This window comes from Bombus huntii, chromosome 6, assembly GCF_024542735.1.
Source record: "Bombus huntii isolate Logan2020A chromosome 6, iyBomHunt1.1, whole genome shotgun sequence".
NCBI classification, from domain to species: Eukaryota; Metazoa; Arthropoda; class Insecta; order Hymenoptera; family Apidae; genus Bombus; species Bombus huntii.
In genome coordinates this window covers 12,115,665-12,134,342 of record NC_066243.1, presented here as the reverse complement: position 1 = coordinate 12,134,342, position 18,678 = coordinate 12,115,665, and positions in this window count along the sequence as shown.

The window sequence follows — 18,678 nt, the reverse complement described above, 5'->3', positions numbered from 1 at the left end:
GGCGCGAAGCCAGCCCGATGAAAAGAGACAACGAGCTGCCAATGAATACGACTCCGCAAAACGGCGCGAAACCCTCGGTCCTTCCGGTTGATGGCGTGAGAGAAACGCCGCCAGCCAGCCAGTCGCTAACTTACGTACTTAATTCCACGGTGTTTTGCCTGGCTGCCGTTGGCGGCTGCCACCGCGGAAATATTAACGATCGGGAGGAACAAGTTTGTCGCAGCGTTTAACGATTGTCTCTCCAGCGAGACGAGCTGCATTACGCGGAAACGCCTCTTCGCCACGAGAAGAAATTAATGGCGAGCCTTCCACCGAGATGAGGAGAGTACGAAGAGGAGTTTTTGTTTTCTCTCTCGAGATGCCCCTTTTCGTAAAGCTCCGATTTTAGTGGAGCTCCATTATTTACGATCTATCGGCAGATGGGTTAAAAGGTTAGAATGCAGTTTGCCCGGAAGCACCGGGACACAGGATTAAGGAGGGTCCCATTTGTTCAAAGTGCCATTTCGTAGGAGCATCGAGCACTCGATTTCCATCGGCTTCTTCATTTATTTTTCTCTTTGATCGTTTAACGAGAGTCCACTGCGACGATAGAGATTCACGTGAAAATAGAAAACGCAGTGGCGAAGAAGTGAGAAGAACGAGTCGTGACTTGGATCGTTTCTTCGGTCTCCATTACGGATTAAGGACGATACGTATATCGCGATATCGACCTCGCAAACGTAATTGCGTTAATAAAGCAATGAAAGCAGAGAAAAATCGGGAAAAAACTTGATTGCTATGTATTGCTAGGTTTAAAAATGTCGCCGTCACGTTTACATTAAAGTGCAAGCTATTTCGCGAATATTGCGGGTATTTCTAATCCGGCCATCCAATAAACTATTCCAATAATTAAAACGACCTAGACTTTGCGACACGGTCCTGTACTTTTTCTGGTTCGGACGACCTGACCGAGAAAGGAAATGTTTGCACGTCGCACGAATTTCATTTACGTAGATCTTGAAATCGCCACTCCTCTTAATTTCTACCCTTCATCGTTTAACAACCGTGCACCTTCGCGCACCTTCCTACGAACGTAGAGCACGATTGCACGTAGAATATCGTACAAAGCTCGACCTTACTTACCATCGGATCAGTGCGCGGAACTCAAGGTCGTATCGTCGAGAGACAAAAAAGCCTTTTGGCGAAACGTTTCCAAAAGAGGAGCGACACGCGGACTGAAAAGAATATCGAAGCCGATCAAACTCGCTCGTAAACCAATTATTGCCGATCCTTTAATAATCTGCGCCCGAGAAAATTCCATTTGCTGAGGTGGCGAACAAAGGACGCGAGTAAACAGCGCGTTGCGATCGATCGGCGAACTATTCCATCGGAAACTTGGGATAAAAGGATTGTATGGAGAAGTGGGACGAGATGGGTAAAGAAGATCGTGCAGGAAGGGGGAAGATCGCGAAGTTCCGTCGCGGCGACGATCCATTAAGGATTTTAATCAAACGCCCGTGGCCAGGGAACGACGTCTGGCTACTAGGAAAGTTCTGGCATAAGATCCCAACTGGACTCTCCCGGCACGCGGTCCCTGGATGGCGAGGCGGACCGTAAAAGGACATTTGTCGCTTTATATGGACGAATCGGCTACCAAATACATCGCGAGCCGTCCGTAGAAAAACAAAAGGAGCCCGAGCCAACAGCGGGCTCTCTCACGAGAGTCGCACTGACACATCGGCTCAAAATAATGTCGTACGTCGTACGACATCGTTTCACTCCAACGAAAACTGCGTGCTGCCTTCGACTATTGTTCCCTTTTACTCTCTTCGATACGGCAAATCCGAATAACAAATCCTTCGATTATTTGGTCGGTTGTTAATCTAAACGATCCTCGATCAACGATAAAAATAACTTTACGATCGACCAGAGTGTTCATTAATCGAACGCGAAGACAAAGGAAGAATAGAAGGAAAATCGGTAGAGAATCGATGTTGGACAAAACGAAATCTCTTCGATGGCCGTCAGTTTAGTAGAAGCAGCTGCTAGTCGGAACTCGAGACACCTCGATAGGAATGGGATCGGCCTCGCACGTTCCTGATCTCTCGAGCGGTCGCGCTCCCACGGAATGTCGATGAAATCCACGGATTCCCGGGCAGAATGTGCGTTTATCTATTCGACCCGCGTCTGTTTTCAATCCCTTAAAACTTAGTCGAGCGGCCCATACGGCACGAAGCAGAAAACCGACGGTTCCCTTTCTCCGCTCGTTCGATCGACTGCCAGCCACCGGATTTCCGCGCTTCCCGACTTCCCTGCCCTCTCCCCCTCTTCCTTTTTCCCTTTCGTTTCGTTCGAGTTCCCCGGATTTTCCTTAAATCCGGCAGACCGTCTATGTAAATTCAATTTCTCGCCGTCGTTACATCGCTCCAGTTCTCTCTATCGTCCTTTCCGCCGTTTATTTATAGGCCCTTCAAATTCTACCTTCTCAAGGACGTTCGTCTCCTCTCCCACGTCTCGTAAAGAGAAAAGACAGAGAGGTCCCGTCGTTTACTCGACTCCGATAATAAAATATAACAGCTATCTATAGAAATCGAACTCGTTCGAAGCACTCGCGCCGAGGTCGATTATTAAGAATCGGACGACGTCTCGCGACCGTCCGCCCGCAATTTGTCGACGATTTCTTTGTGCCTCGCTTCGTCAGAGGCGAAGGTAAAACTCGCGAAGGGTATGAGATCGGAGGCCGTGGAAAATCGCGACGCGTACGAAACGACTGGCCCCCAGCTTCTGCTCCGCTCAGCTACGTAGAAGTTTGCAAATTCAATTTCTCGGTTCCGCGAAGCTTCGCATATTTCGCCGTACCTCGAACTCCGCGGAGCGTGTAAAGCTGCTAAAGCGCTAAGGAGTTCCCCGTCTAGTCCGGACCTTTCATCGTCCTCGACGTACATCGAATTTAAACCTGAAAAATGCTCGATAGAGACCCGGCCTTGCTGTCTCTCAGTGTCTTGGTGGGAGGCACCGACCGGTATGGAGAGCTACCTTGCTTTTTCAGCTCCTTCCACGGTTACTTCGGTTCTCCTCCGATCGGCGTGTTTCGCCAGACGTTCTAAGGTGATTAGGTCGAGGCGATGAGGCGCGCACAGGCGGAACGGTGTTCTTCGCGGTAATTTCCCTCGAACGTGGCTATCAGGTTACCGGTGAAATCCTATGGAACTAGATGGCGCGACGAAAATCGTCGAACGGTTGAAAAGTCGACTGAGTCCAGATGGATGATACTGGAAAATCAGATATCATTCCGCGGTGCAATCATCGACGTAATATCGTCGGTAAATAAATAAATTTCCCGGATAAAGGAACGAGTAAATGGATGAGTGTACATGCGCGTGGTCAACTTAATTTATAATTACATTAATCAGTCTTGACCACGGTGGCAAAGCTGCAAGTTACAGCCGAAGCCGGCGTGTATGTATGTAAATAGAATATTACGGAACAATCGATAGCGTTGTCGTAGAACGGATGTTGCCTGGTCAAATGTAATTTATCCAAGCGATATTTAATAGTAGGAAATATCAAATAGAGTGGCGCGCGTGGCAGCGCGACGAGGCGTTCTCAAACGAGGCCGCCCCATTAGTTAAATATTCATTATCCGATATTTGGATGCTCGTCTCGCGTTTCGTACGGTCAAACGACATAATTCGATACGCTGGTTAACAATGCGTTCCGCAGGACGCGTTCACGCAGTCGATTGTAATTTTTCGTTCGGAGCAATTATCCGTTTGTGTTCGTAGCGTCACCCTTCTGGTCACCCTTTGTAAAACGGCCAAATGCCCCGTCATTATGTGGCAATCGGTAAATTGAGTTGATCAGAGAAGAATAGGATTGCTGGCAAAATTGAGGCCAACTACAAAAGCAACGCCGCACGGCATGTCGCTATTTTACCCCTTACGGTCCTCGTTAAAACGTTTTTCGTTTCGAGAAATCGACCGGTATTAGCCGTGAAACTTTCCGTCGTATAGTTTGGAAACGACTTTTCAATACGTTCGAGCATCGTCCTTCGAGGGAATTACCTCTAGCTAACAGGTATCAGACCTTCGTGGATCTCGTCGCGTACATCGACCCGAATCTTCGAAGATTCCATTCACGCGTACCTTAGAGCGTTATCGTCGGATCCAGGTGCTGGAGGGTCGTCGCGCGATAACATAAAACGCAATTCGGAAGCGAATTTCGACAAGGACCGCTCGTTATCCGGCCATTCTATCCACGGATAAGTTACGTCGGCCAGATTCGTGGGCTAAAGTTTTCCGACCACTCGATTCGTACACCTCATCGTCTCGTTTCCCGCCGGGCTTTCTCCTCGCGTTTCTCCAGTTTCCTCCCGACTTAAAAAGCTTACAGGGTGGTCGTCGCTGTGGCGAGGCGGCACGGTTCGAAAGGCCGATTCGGTTCGATATCAACCAACTTCCAAATAATTTCCTTCCCGACTTTCGTTCGAGACGCCGGCAAATAGCGAAACAAACTTCCGCCCTCGCGATCCGGGAAAGTTCGCGGCAAATTGCCCGATAAGCCACCGCTCCAACCACCGAACAGGAACAAACGGCTATCTTTTTACCCTATAAGAACTATGGATCAACCTAGCCAGCCTCTTATCGTTACCTTTCGCTGTTTTCCGTCGATGACGGTGTTCCTCTTTTCTGTAATACGAAACCGAATACATCTTACGTCATCGTTAAATCTACGTAAGCACGGCTAGAAACGAAAGTTTGAGATCGTGAGCCTTTTGGAGCGCGATTTTTCGTACAGAATGTCAATGCTTTTGATGAGAATTCCGAAATCCTTTGTTCGTTCCTTATCCATTAAGTAACCGGTATTACGTCGGAGCTCCTTGGAACGCGACGATATCGATTCCTCCGAGTTTTCTCGCCCCGGGGAGCTCTCAAGAAAACGTATTCAAATCGTTGTACGCTGCAGAGAATAAAGCGTCGAAGCGTCCTGTAAAGGTTCCGCAGTGTTTGAGTCCTCCGCGTTGAAAATACATAGCAGCGCTGAGATTTGCTGGCTTCTTTTTTACAAATGTACATTTGCAGACGTAAAATTGCTTGCGGTACACGCGAAAAAGTTCGATAAGCTCTAAACCGCTTTAGAATGTCTTTTTACAACCGCGGAGCAGCCATGACCCATTTATTTTCTCCCTTTCGATTATGGTAATTACCCGAGATGGTTCTTCATTTTTGACTTTACGTGTGAAATTGATCGAAAAGAATACAGAGCGAAAATCGGCCGTAGCGCAAACTGCAACTCCAACTGCAACCAACAAACTATGAACTCGTATGTAAATGCCAGGATATTCTAACAGCCGGAGGATTGAACGCTTCTGCATCTTTTTCTCTTTTTTTTTTTTTTTTTTTTTAACAACGGAGTATTGTTTTCGCGGAAGATGGATCGTCCTGTTAATAATATCGTCCCGGTATTGTTTCTGTCTGTGTCGACAGTGTGCCAGCTTCGCTTTTCGAAATCGCGCTTTGCATGTTCCCGTCAAACGGATGTTTTCAAAGGAAACGCTCGAAACAAGCAGCCTAGCCGGTGTCTTAAAAGCGGCCACCGCGTTTTGCGAACAAACTTGACAGTTTGAACGAACTCGGGTGCCACCGCTACGCGTTAACAGTCTTATTCGGCGGCAATCTTATTCCCGTTGGAACACGGGAAAAGCTGTAACTGCGGAAAACAGCATCGGATCAAACGACAATATATACGTGACAACTTTCCTGCTCGTTTCCTCCACTTTAGCAACTTTCACGCGTATCGAGAAACACCGTGTAGTTTTCATCGGTCGTATCGATGACACTTCCGCGGACCACGATTTTCACGCGAGAATACGTCACGAGGAAAATACGATCGAGGAGGCGTAACGTCGACAACGATAATAACGTGCAAAGTTCTCCGTCTCTTCTTTCGGGCTTGATAATTTTAGGAGAGTTTACCTTAAAGGCGGTTCCAGCGTCCGGGAAGCAATAGCCTCCACGAACCGCGTGTTCGTACACCGGCTGTCCCTATTCGCGAGGCCGACGCGGCTTATCGCGGCGAGTAAGCGACGACTGTTCAAACTCCGGCGTTATATCGTCATCGCGATACCTTTAATTTTATCCTACCTCGTTTATGTCGACGGTAGTTAGAGAAAAAAAGAGGAAAATCGATTAAAACAGCCCCATAATTTCGCGGTAAAATCACAGTATAATCTGAACGACCGTCGATCTCTGTCCCATTCGGCGGACATTTCCGTCGCGCGAAGAAAATATTTAGCCGGGTAGACCGCGCGCTAGCGATTTCCGAAGAATTTTATCGGATTAATTGCAGGTCGGGTTAGAAATTTCCGTGACCGTCTAAAACGATGGTTGACCAACCGTGCGACCGGCCACCGCCGTATTTTACAGTAATTTTTATCGTAACTGCCGACGCTTAAATTATTTGGACGTTTTTTTTTTTTTTGCATAGCGCGAAAATATTCATCTCTGACTCACGGCGTGATACGCGCATTCATCATTTTGATACTGGTCGTGTTACGAGCCGCGAACGTAAATTTTCAAACTTCCACGGGAATATTCACGTTCCCCCGGTGGCCGCGCGCGTAACTTTCGCGGAATGCCGTAACCCAGGTTCCACACTGTTCCTACAGGCCGGTGTTTACTTTGCATCTCGGCCGATTATGCGAACGCTTGACCTGCCGAGTGCTCTCGCCTTGCCTGGCCGTTCGTGTTCATTGATAATAATTCCCTGCTACTAGGACTAACCTGACCCTGCGTTCCGAGGCAGCGTTGCCTCGACCTAGTTCGCCACCGGCTCCGGCGACTTGATTTCCATCGACCGAACTGTCAATACGCGAGCGATAGAAATTAGTATACCGCCGCTTCGCGTTGCCACGAGTCACCGGTTATAATAGGAAAATAACGAACGCTCGAGCTTGAAAAGTTGATATTCGTTTCGCGATCTCATTCGTGTCACCGGCCCCCGTCAGAAAGGAAACCTTTCGAAAGACCTCGATCGTAGTTGGTGGTTCGATGTCGCGCGATAACGAGTAATTCAAATTTGATTAATAACAGTGCGAGGCATTTTCGTGGTTAGCCGTGTTCGGTGGTAAAGTCAAAATGGTAGGAACTCGGCGAAATAGCGTCGGTTGGTACGATAACATCGTACCGATATACACGAAGAATGTAACGAAACGAATCGATGAGGGCTCGTGAGCATTCAGTCGTCAGGATCGGAATTACAAGGCGGAGACGTTGATAAAGTAAAGTACACATTTATTTGATTATCCTGTGGGGCCACATTCCACCGAAGCCTCGAACGTGTCCCGAATATCATTGACCAGCCACGCCGCTATCATCCGAAACCGTATTTCCCTAATACGATTCTATTTGCGTAGGAAAATCGGAGGACGACGCGGTCCGATCTTCTCTCTCTTCCTCTCTCTCGTTCGCAGTGGCTATCACCGTGGAGACCGTGGCAGACTGCGAATTAACGCTACACTCGGTCCCATCGGAACGAGAAAATGATGTTCCAAGTTTCGTCAGCGGCGAGACAAAAGTAATTAAACCCAGAGGACTACTCGATAATTTAGCATACGTTCCGCGGTACGTTCCAGGACTAACGAAAGTCCGTGCAGCCAACGCTACTGAAACGAACACACCCTTAGCGAGCCGCAGAACGTCCGAGGGAAAGTTTATAGAATTTACAGGCGGGTAGGATCGATGAAAGCTTCGCTACCAAGACACCGCCTGCGACACACCGTCGACGAGCGTCTTCTATGCTGCGATCTTTTACTTTATAGAACGTCTCGTAATAAAAGGGCGGGATTCTTGCGCCAGAAATATAATAGTTCAAACAGTCCGATCAAGGTAATTGAAATTGAAAAGCAAGCAAAACGCTATGTACACGGGACCGGAGGAACGTGCAGACGCAGAGGCGATGGAAATGCATTGTCCACGAGGAAAATGCAAATTAAACGCAACGGTGTAGACGCCTGTTCGAATGCATTAAGGCAGAGCCAGGAAGACGGGGTGAGCTGGTCGTTAATTTTTTACACAGCTTCCCTGAATGGGGATCGCCGAATGATAGGACGAGCTTCCTAGCCGGCCATTCCGCTCGTCATTATTGCCAGATTGTAATTATCATCGGTGACTGAGAAAGGTGAATGCGCGTCTGGCTTGTCGATTTCATTAAAAACCATATAAACTCGACGATTCGTCGGCACAATAGGATCGGTAATTACGGATGCATCGTCACTCGTCGGATTTTATCTTCGGTATTCGTATCGATCCGCGAAACGGAAGGAAGACAGGAAGACAATAGGCCCTCTCCTCGTGTTTTCTATCTATATTTCATGACATGCTACAAATTTCAATTTGTTTGCCCTCTTCTATACGCGTAACTATAGAAGGCTGAAAAGCCGCTTCCATTCTCACTTCCTTTGTTCGTCGTCATCTTTTCTGACCGTGGCCATTGTGTCGTTCGTTATTGCCGAAACATAATTATTTTCGTTGTACCTCGTCGTCATCGTCGCGAGGCCGTTGTGTTAACCTTCGTCGACGTCGCATTTTCGTGGTGCTCGACGGTTGGCGTGGGGTCCTCCTATAAGGGATAGGCTTTCGACGACGCTATCGAATGTCACCTACTATCGTCGACTCGGCTCTTGAACCCTCGAGATATCCTTTGTAAGGTCGACGACGTCCTTGGAACGTCCTCGGAATATCGATGATGGAACGAATCGACGTCTATTTTTACTGTCGCGTCGTTGCGTATCGACGTCACGAACCACCTGCCATTCGAAATAGAGCTGCTTCGACGAATCCGTTCAACGACGAAGCATCGACGACCCACGCCTACATCGGAATGCCGTTCGATCTGCTCTTAAGGCTAATTAATACCGCGAGTACCGGCTCGAGTACGACGCGTTCTAGTGTGATTCGAGAGCTGCTTAACAGGATCTATACATATATTTACAAGTAGTAGTACGCCAGGTAGATACAATAGCCTGTATTTTCACTAGTTACCGGTTCGATATAAGCTCCGTAAACGTTTTTGTTCTCTTTATCCATCAAAAATTCTACCGAGATTTATCTTCTTTCGCGATGCAATTTATCTTAATCACAAGGCACGCGAGCTCCATTTCACATGGGAAGAAGCAATATATCCACATAGACGCCCCAACGGTTACAAACTTGCTTAGAAACCGGGTGTCGTCTCGAAGGCCAAAGTACAACGGCATTACGATCGCGCGAAGCACAAGGGACCCCTGTTCGGCGCACGGAAATCCGGCTCTATTTGCACCATACTTACATACATAATTTACGAAGTAAACAGATGGGCCGGACTTTGCGTTCTCCCGGGATGTTCGTCGTGGTAGATCAGGTTGAGGCACTTTGCTGAACTAATCAGTCCTCGAGTAGACGACTCCGGGGGACGCGTTCTACCTAGTATCTCCGGAATGTGGTAAAAAAGTCTGCAGTTTGCCTCCGAATCGGGGAAAAACGAATGGAACAATGGACATCTTCCATAAATCATCAGATCTAATGGAGATTGCCCATTATTTCCCTGTTTATGTCCAGGATTTTCTCTGTAGAAAATTTATTCGTGTTTCAAATATACGTAGTTGAAAAAATGTTAATACAAAATATCTGGAACTAGGAAGATTAAATGAAAATACATCTTCTAGAATCATTCGTTCATCCGAACAAGTGTTACAAATCGTTGAAATTGTTTTTCACTCGATTTATGCTAGTAAACAGCTGCGATTCGGCAACAATGTCCAGGAACATTGCTCAGCCGTCGTGTCATTTACGCCGACTGTTGCATAGAGCGGAACGCTTGCCAGGCAACAGGCGAATTATTAACTTGTATCAAACCGAGGAGACACGTTACGCGAAATACGTCAACCAGCGCGCAGTCGTCTTATTTTCACAAGCCGGATAGATTAGACCGGCGACTGTTGACGGGAGTTGGCGCCGTGCCGCCGCGCTGGTTTCTCCTTCGAACTAATCAGCCTCGAATTCTCCGCGGCGGCGGACCACCTCGCTCGAACGCCGTCAAAGATTTCTACCTAAAATCCGTGGCACGCGGCAAAGAAATTCGTCCGTCGACCTGGCAGTACCGCAACCGACAAAAACACCCCAGGATTCGATGTTCAATTTAACAGTGAATCGCAGTGTCTACGCTCGACTTGGAGTCCCGAAAAATCCTCGCCAACGGATCGCTCGGATTACGATCGCGTTTCACTAGGAAATTAACGCGACGCGCAAATTCTGAAACTTCCAATATCACCGTTCGCCAATTGGAAATTGAATCGAATGAGAAACTGAAGGACGGAGGATGAAATTGAAGCGGATGACAGAGAAAGCCAACGACGTATCAATTCCAAAATGCTTCAGGGCTCTAGCAGAGGGACCCACGGATGATCGACATTTTCGACATCGTTTGCAACACGTTCCGGGCGATCTCGGATCGACGAACGACGCCTCGAATAATAACCGTGCCATAATGTCGTCGATGGCATTCTGAGACTCCGTTTGGACGCCACCGGCTCTTTCCAGCTGGACGTCTGCCACCCTCCAAGAACTTTAAACGCGCCACCTGTTCGAGACGTTGACACTGTCGCGCTTTCTGATCTCAAAGCAGTCGCATAGCTCGAATCTATTCGCGGAATGTCCACGGGTTCGATTCCAAACGCCCGCGTTTTCACGGCGAATGGAATTTTTGATAGTAACAGGAGAACGATTGGTCGAACATCTTGCGAATTAAAATTCTTTATCGTCTGCGGAAATTTCTATCGACTCGAATTACCCTAGTTTGACAAAAAGACCAGACGAGCGCTTAACGATAAAATACAACGCTCTTTGTTCGGCAACTCGTGAAATAATTATGGCCCGATTCCCTTTGACTTTCGCGTTTTCGATCGACTCTTTTGTTAATTAAAGCTTCGCCCAACTTTCTCCCAATTACCGCCGTCGATGTCCCAATTACATTTTCCACGTTAGAAACCTTATCAACGTTCTCGTTACGTCAACCGTATCGCTGCAACATTCTCACCGCATTTTCATTCGTAGTTTATATCAGTGTCGCAACGTTCTGATCAACATTCTTCGCTATGTCGTAATTCACATTTTCGATCTACCGCGATGTGGAATTTTCATTCTCACCAGACATAGGGCAGGCAGAAAAGAAATCATTCTATATTTTGAGAGATCGCAAAACCCGGACAGGACTGCAAGGAAGGAAACTCTACGAGCATAATAACGGCGGCAGTACGCGCGTCGTTAACTTGCAGAGGGATGGTCGAAGGGGAAGATGGGCCAGCGTGGCGGACGATAAACTAGAACGCGGCAGGAAGACGAGCCGGCTTTCGCGGGCCTGACGTACGACCTTCCTGACTTCCTACTTACGGCTACAAAGCCGTTAGCCCGACCATACCCGCCGGATAACTTAAGCAGTCGGCCGCAACCCCTTCGCCAGCTCTGTTTAACCAAGCACCGCGTACATCGCCGGGGAAACTGGATGGCTGTTACTACCTCTAAGTAGTTGCGCATTCGTTGGCCCCCTTATTAAAACGCTATTCGAAGAGATGCATCCTCTTCTGCTTCCACCATACCCTGACTCTCGCTTCCTGTTCACCCGGCCCCTACTCAGCCTTTTCTTCTCCCATGTCTTTACGCTCTTCGTTCGTGGTATTCGCCAGCAGGTACGAAACACTGTGGTTAAAGCGATGTCGAGGTGCACTGTATTTACGTGTCGGGTTGAATGCATGGAGGCAAAAGAGTCGTAGACTGAAGTTATGGGTCGTAAGAAGGTGTGCGGAATTGTTTAAACAAAAGTGAGATTAGATGCGTGTACATTTGAAACAAATCGAACAGCTCGTTTGCATCTGCTCCGAATCCGAGCGAAACGATCTCGGAATTCGGAACAGTGGCGCAATTAAGCTCGTAATCGTTTATTCAAACGGGCGTGTTCACGTCCGCTAGAAATGTAACGGGAGATTCTTACGACAGAGAGAAGGCGATCCGTGCTCGCGCGAGGCAATGTGAGAAAGTGAAAAATTCGGAGGAGGAAAGAAATAAAGTACAACGGGGGTGTGTGCTCGAGAAAGGAACGGCGAGGCTGAGAGAGAGAGAGTGAGAGAGGAGAGATGCTGTTCCTAGGAGAGAATTAAAACGCGAAGGGAGCGAGGCAAGAGAAAAACTCTCGAACGTGGCGAGAGTCTGGAACGACAGCCGAAGCGTTCCAGCATTCTCGAAATTTTCAAAGAGTCTGCCGGCGTGCGCGTTCGAGCGTCTCTCCAGCCATTACTTCTCTCTTGCTCGCCCTTCTGCATCCGCCTGGCCTTGTAGTTCCGCGTGGTATTTCGTTTAAAGCTACGAAAGCACGAGCTACGAGGAGCCCGCCGTGGATACTTTTCCTAGAACCCTTTTTTCCAGAATTCATCGATCTTCTCCCCATGGCGAGAAATGGGCGGAATTGCCGCCCGATCGAGGACTTTCCTTTGGAATTCGAGAAACGTACCAGGAATTAGGGGAATACGTTGGCGAAGACCATAACAGAAAGCACGTGTTATAGAAAAATCGTGGCCCACGTCGTACTAATCTTTTGCGGTTTTTTCTCACATTTATAGGGAATTTTGCTTCGTTCAGGTTTCGCTTTATCTACACGACAGCACATTTAGTCCCTGTAAATAGCGGAAAAATTTGCATTAACGTAGAACCAATTCTCCATTTCCCGGAATATTCCAAGGAAAACCTGCTACGCCTCCCTAGAGAGTGTCAAACGTTATTATTTGTCGATCGAAAGATCGTTGCGGTTTATTAGCGATCGACCACCCTACCAAGTAGGGGATCTCCTCGCCGCCATAGAACTTTTCCTCCTTTTAATCGAATCACTTTATTTAATCGAGCAACGAAGAAGTCGGAGTTCCGGAGGGAAGTCCGGGATACTCTAATGGCGGCACAGTAATAAAATAGTAGTAATTACACGGTGTAAGATAGACGGCGGTAAAGTTGGAGGACCGCGTGCGAAGATCCAGGCCCGGGGAAATTGTAACCGCAGATAGCAAGACAGTCGTAATACTAATATCGTTTCGCAAACATACGCTGCCAGAATGGGACACGTGGAGCCGCCTAATGCGGCACGGCGATTCCGGGTCACGGATTACATTGTAGCACGACGTTAATTTCATTTTGCAAACGCTGTAAATGGACTTGGAACGCCGATACGTGGATCATCCTAATAATTTCGCTCTGTAAACGGTGACACTGCCGATTACACTGTTCTGTCTGTCTACTGTGATAAAACGGAGACACTTGGCTGTCCGTGGTTGGTCGCGATTTCGTTTTCACTCTGCCTCCTCCGGCGTGATTGCTTGCTTCCTATCTACGATCGTGCTGGTTCTAACAGCTTCGTACCCCCCTCCGCGAAAACGCGAGCAAGGCGCCGCTAAATCATCCAGAAAGCAGTTCCTCTAAGTAGCAAAGCGATAAATAAAGGGGTCCAAAGTTGCGTGCCTCACGCCATCGTCAAGCTTCCCGATCGGGGCGATCGTATAGTCAAAAATGGCCATCGATGAAAGAAGAGACAGGATGGGCGTGTTCTTAAACTAGACGCTAATTTCACCCGCGGAACGAACATGCTGGCAGGCAAAGCACACAAGGTGATTCCGTGTAATGGATTACAATGTAATGCGATGTAATCCCGAATCCTTTTATCTTTCGGTCGCGAGCACGCCATGTTACGCCACGCGGTGCAGTTAATTTGCATTACTTTCGGAATCAGCAAATCAGCGCTGGCTATTTCACCGTGTATCTCAGACTTTCATCTTAATACGCGTCACTTTGTCCTTAATCAGCCAGGCGATATGTCATTCCCTAACGAGGAGTAAGCGCGACGTGACTAACCACCCAAGCGAGCGTAACTTAAACCGGATAATTGTATAATTTTCGTGCTGTCGACGCGTACAAACGACCGGACAGCCCGATCTTTTCCTTTTTTCTCGAAGCCACAGAAGTAATAAAAAGCGGATTCGATGGTACGAAGGCAAACGCTGCGCGGCTCTTCCGCCGACGATAACGAGATGCAAACTGATTATTCGTTCAATTACCGGTGGTCCCGCGCGAGATGTCCACCGTTTGTCCGGTAGATCGTTGCAAGTGGAAACAGATCGTTCGTCGCACTCGTCTGGTCTCTTCTCTCGTTAGAAATGTCAACCATCTGCAAAATTGCAACCTCGACTAATGAGTAGCTAAAGGCCAGATATAAGATATCGCGAGCAATGCAAGGCAGCTGTACGAAACGATTTCGTTCACGCGACTCTCTCCACGAGGGTTATTAACAAAATCGATGCTTGGAATAGAAAGGCCGTAAGGGGAACAATAAAACGCCTTGTAACAGAAAGAAAAAACGAGCGGCAGCCGCTCGAACGTATCTCTGAAACGACGTTGGATAGAAATCTTCGGAAGCCCTCCAATTCTTTAAACGGTCTTCTCATCCCTATTTCTGTCCCTATCGCGTAGTCGGAGGAACCAGGAACGACAAGCGAAAATTTAGGGCAGAAGGTTAGGGGCGTTAACTAGCACGAATTTATAGGCGATTAAAACAAAGTGGTCAACGTTACGCAACGTGATTTGCCTTAAACAGTGGATCGTTACGGATTCGAAAGAGACAAGGGACGGTTCTTTCATTTCCATAAACTTGCGCTTCTTTCACACTAAGATTCCGGGTCACGGATTACGCGGTAGCAGACCGGTGATTTTGTCAGCGACCGAATTACCTCCGTTGATCCTGGCCGCTTCGAGCGTGTAACGCGACGATTCGACCGCGCAAACGATGGCATTGTCACGATCGTCGCGCTTCTTTTATCGCACCACACCGCTTGACGCCAGTTAATTTTCCTTATTTCCACGAACAAAGAATAGAGAGACCGAGAATTAGTGAGCACGGTGGGGACGAGCCACTGGTTTCGTCGTTTGTCTGCGGCTAACAGCCGGCGAATCGTGCAAAGCGAAACGCCGCAGGGATTTAACGGTCCGCAATTAGACAGCTTACCGCAGAGATAGAAAAATACCGGGCACAACGCGTGCCGAGCTTCTGCATTCTTCGACTATCTTTTGCTGTTCGTTCCACTTTAAATTTCCCGCGTATAAAGTTTACCTGAAATCTCCGAAGTACTCGCGATGGAAATCAACGTGTCGAGATCGAGGATTTATCGATGTTTTCTTTCTTCGAGCAAGATTGAAACGGTGGACAGAACGGATGCAAGGTCATTCAGAGAAGTTGCGTGGTACACAGCGAAAGTATCAGAGGCATCGAACGATACATCGAAGCATAGCAAAGTGCAGTTTGCAGTCATTCGACGAACAGACCGAGTTACAGTGGAATCGATTACACCGGTGACACGGCACAGTACTGATTATAACATGGGGGTGTTCAAATTTGACCCGCATCTCGAACTTTGGTGGAAACACGACCCATCGTATCCTGTTATACAAAATGGCCGTGTGCCAGTAATTATAGTCAAGTGACGCAACTAAATCGCCGTGCAACTGTATTTATTCGGCGCAAAATAGAGTGGCATATACCGCGTGTGGCGACGATCGAACAGTTTATTTCCGAGACGTGTTCGAGTCGTTTCCAAATCGAAATCCTCGCGAATTCTTAAGAGCAAATCGAAGAAATTCTAAAGGCAAATCTCCCGCTCGCGACAAAAGATTCGAGCAATCACGACGAACAAACGTCGTTCGAGAGCGTGACGAAAAAGGAGACCAAGAGATTTCCGATGGAGAGAAACTACGAGAACTCTGAAAATTTCCGTGTTAGCCGACACGATGCATTACCCGAAGAAATATTCATTCATACGTTGTACCCGTGGCCGAATGTTCGTCCGTCATTGTGATTGTTTGGCCGAACCACGTGAAGTATGCAGTGTGAATGATAAATAAGTAACAAACACGAATCTCGCATATTGTTAGAGAGCGATAATTGCGAGTGAAGTCGATCGGTATAGTTAACGGAAGCGGAAGGATCCTCCATCTCGAATCACCGATCGTTCCTTGAAATCGCTATCGTACATCCTTTCTAATTTTCCCTCCACACGTTTTCTTTCAGTGTCGTAAACCTTGAGAAACACATTGCCCTATCCTTCGGATTCTCGTTCTTTCCGTCCCCGATAATCTTTATCCTCCTTTCGAAGCAGAGATTGTAACCTTTCTCGATCTACCATCGGCATCGTTCTTGGTAATTGTACCTTAAGCTTAGGAACGAGAACTTCTGAGTACTCCAAATAGAAACTCTGAAATCTTCGCGATTCAGAATCGATGATCAAGGGATTCTATCTGCGCGAATCTATAGCTGGAAAGATTCTCAATTTCCGGATCTCACGTGTATCGTCGCTCGTAAACAGAAGACCATGAAAAAGGCGATGAACGAGGTCCGAGTTCCCCTTTAATTGGCACTCTAATTGCTCTCTAATTGTGTATCGATCCACGTTTAAGTGAACCAATTACCGGGGATCGCGTTTGAAGCCCTCACCTTCTCCCTCCACCAAAGGCACTCGAACAACGCGAGAGCCGCTTTCCACCGGAAATAATATAGAGTTGATCACGGAGAAAGATCTCCCGGTTCCACATCGGGCTGCACGCGTACTCGACATTGTCTCTGTGCTCGTGCAGGCACACACCGAGTGCTTTTATGGTTAATCGAAATCGCTTCTCGAAGCCGCCTTCGCTGGCAGCGCTATACAATCCGCGAGTTCATTGTGTCCGAAAGTCTTCCAAAGCAGGCAATTTCTGCGCGGTATTCGACGCGCGTCGACGAATCGCAAGAAAGGATATTCGAGTGCCGCGAATCGCGAAACCAGCTTTTCAAGCCGCGACTAGTATCGACTATGGCACAACGCAAACGAAATGTTTCATCGGAGGTGTTGGCAATTTCTGAGTCACGGTATTGAAACTATATCTGAGCCACTTGGTATTTAAATTATATTTAGTACGAGTTATGTTATACGAGTCGTCAAGGTGACCAATACGTGATTTTTGATAGAATTTTTGTGGACTTGCATTTTGTCCACGGTATATTTTCGTTATATATTTTCACATTCTGATTTCTTTGCCACTGTTCCGTACCGGATAACCGTTCCACTCGTGGTTCCTCTAAATCGAACAGCGAACCTACGCTGTGCAGCATTGGATTTTTAAACAGGAGCTCAAGTTTTAAGACTGACGAACGCGCTAAATTCCTGCGAGGTGGCCGTTGTGTAGAATTAGAGTGGGCTGAGGTCGGGAACTTTTGTACGCGTATAAAGCTCGAATAGTGGCGCGTTACCGTTGCAAACGATCTCTGCAGCAAGCCTTTTACCGAAATTGTAATTCCAAGGAACTAGGAAGCCGTAGGGATAAAGTTTACCTTAACACGGTGGGTTTTCTCATAAATGCGTACGTGGAACGACCCATTAGCAAATGCCGTACAGAGCGGCTAACTCGAAATACCGTGGTGTATCGGTTTAAAAAAGCTAAGTATATCTAAAAAATTGTATACCCTTACGTTCAATTTTCTCCATCTCCGCAAAAGACGTTATCAAAAGAACGGCCACGAAACTGAAATGCACGCGTTACGTACGAATAATACGATCTCGTTAAAGAACGTCAGATCGCTTTGCAGAGTCCTCCCCGTAAAACCTATAAAACGATAGGCAGTGCAGCCGTAAAAAGTCGCTACGGTTTATCGCCGATAAATATTGCTTCGAACGGAAGCTTTCGTAACGTTGATGCGAGCAAGTAACGTATTAATTTATCATTAGATAAATTTAACACGTAGAGTGCAACGAATCCCCGTATGAAACGCCGATGTTAAGTTCGTTGCTCGCCCATCTTCTACCCGCACTTTCCCATCGATGCTTCTATTTGCGAAGAGTCACGTTCCACCTCAAAACACGTCTTACCTAGTAAGGTAAGGTGGCGGCTAGAAATAGCCGGCCTAATTTCTAGGCGCCAGTAAATTCGATTCGCATCGGTGCAATCGGCAGTCGTAGAACAAGCCCTAATTAAGTTAACCGTGTGCGCGCGTACAGTATCGAGAAACTATCCCTGATTGCCTTGTTAACGGGATAGGTTACCAGGTAGCGACGATATCGATCTGCCGACACAGAGGAGAAAGCCTGATAAGGGCTGCAACCCCCGTCCGTTCACCACCTCACGCGCTCTGCCCCTGGCAGATTTATACCTGGCGTTCGTGAATATAAGCGTCGCGGTGATTTCACACCAGGCAAATTAATAAGAACCGGCGAGCCGAGTTCTGGATAGCAAGACCTGGATAGCGAATCCGGGGACCGGTGTCTTATCGCCGATTCGCCGCCTCTTTGTAGCCGGCGATCGTTATTAGAATGATAACGAGAACTTTTTCCCCCGGCTCTTGCCTGTCGACTGTGCTCGACCGGCTCGGCCAGACGATTAATTAAATTATACACCCAGTTTCACCCGACGTCGCTTAACCACCCCTTAACGAGCCGCTTTTCGTTCCTTTTCACGGGGACGCTCGTTCGACTATGAAAATGTCCGAGAAAGATGTATAAATTGATGGGACAGTTTGTGTCTTATAGGGATCACTGTATCTCCTTTTCGCGCATCGTTAATAACCAAAGGCGACGGTTTGCAACGACACTAAAACCTCTCTCTCTCT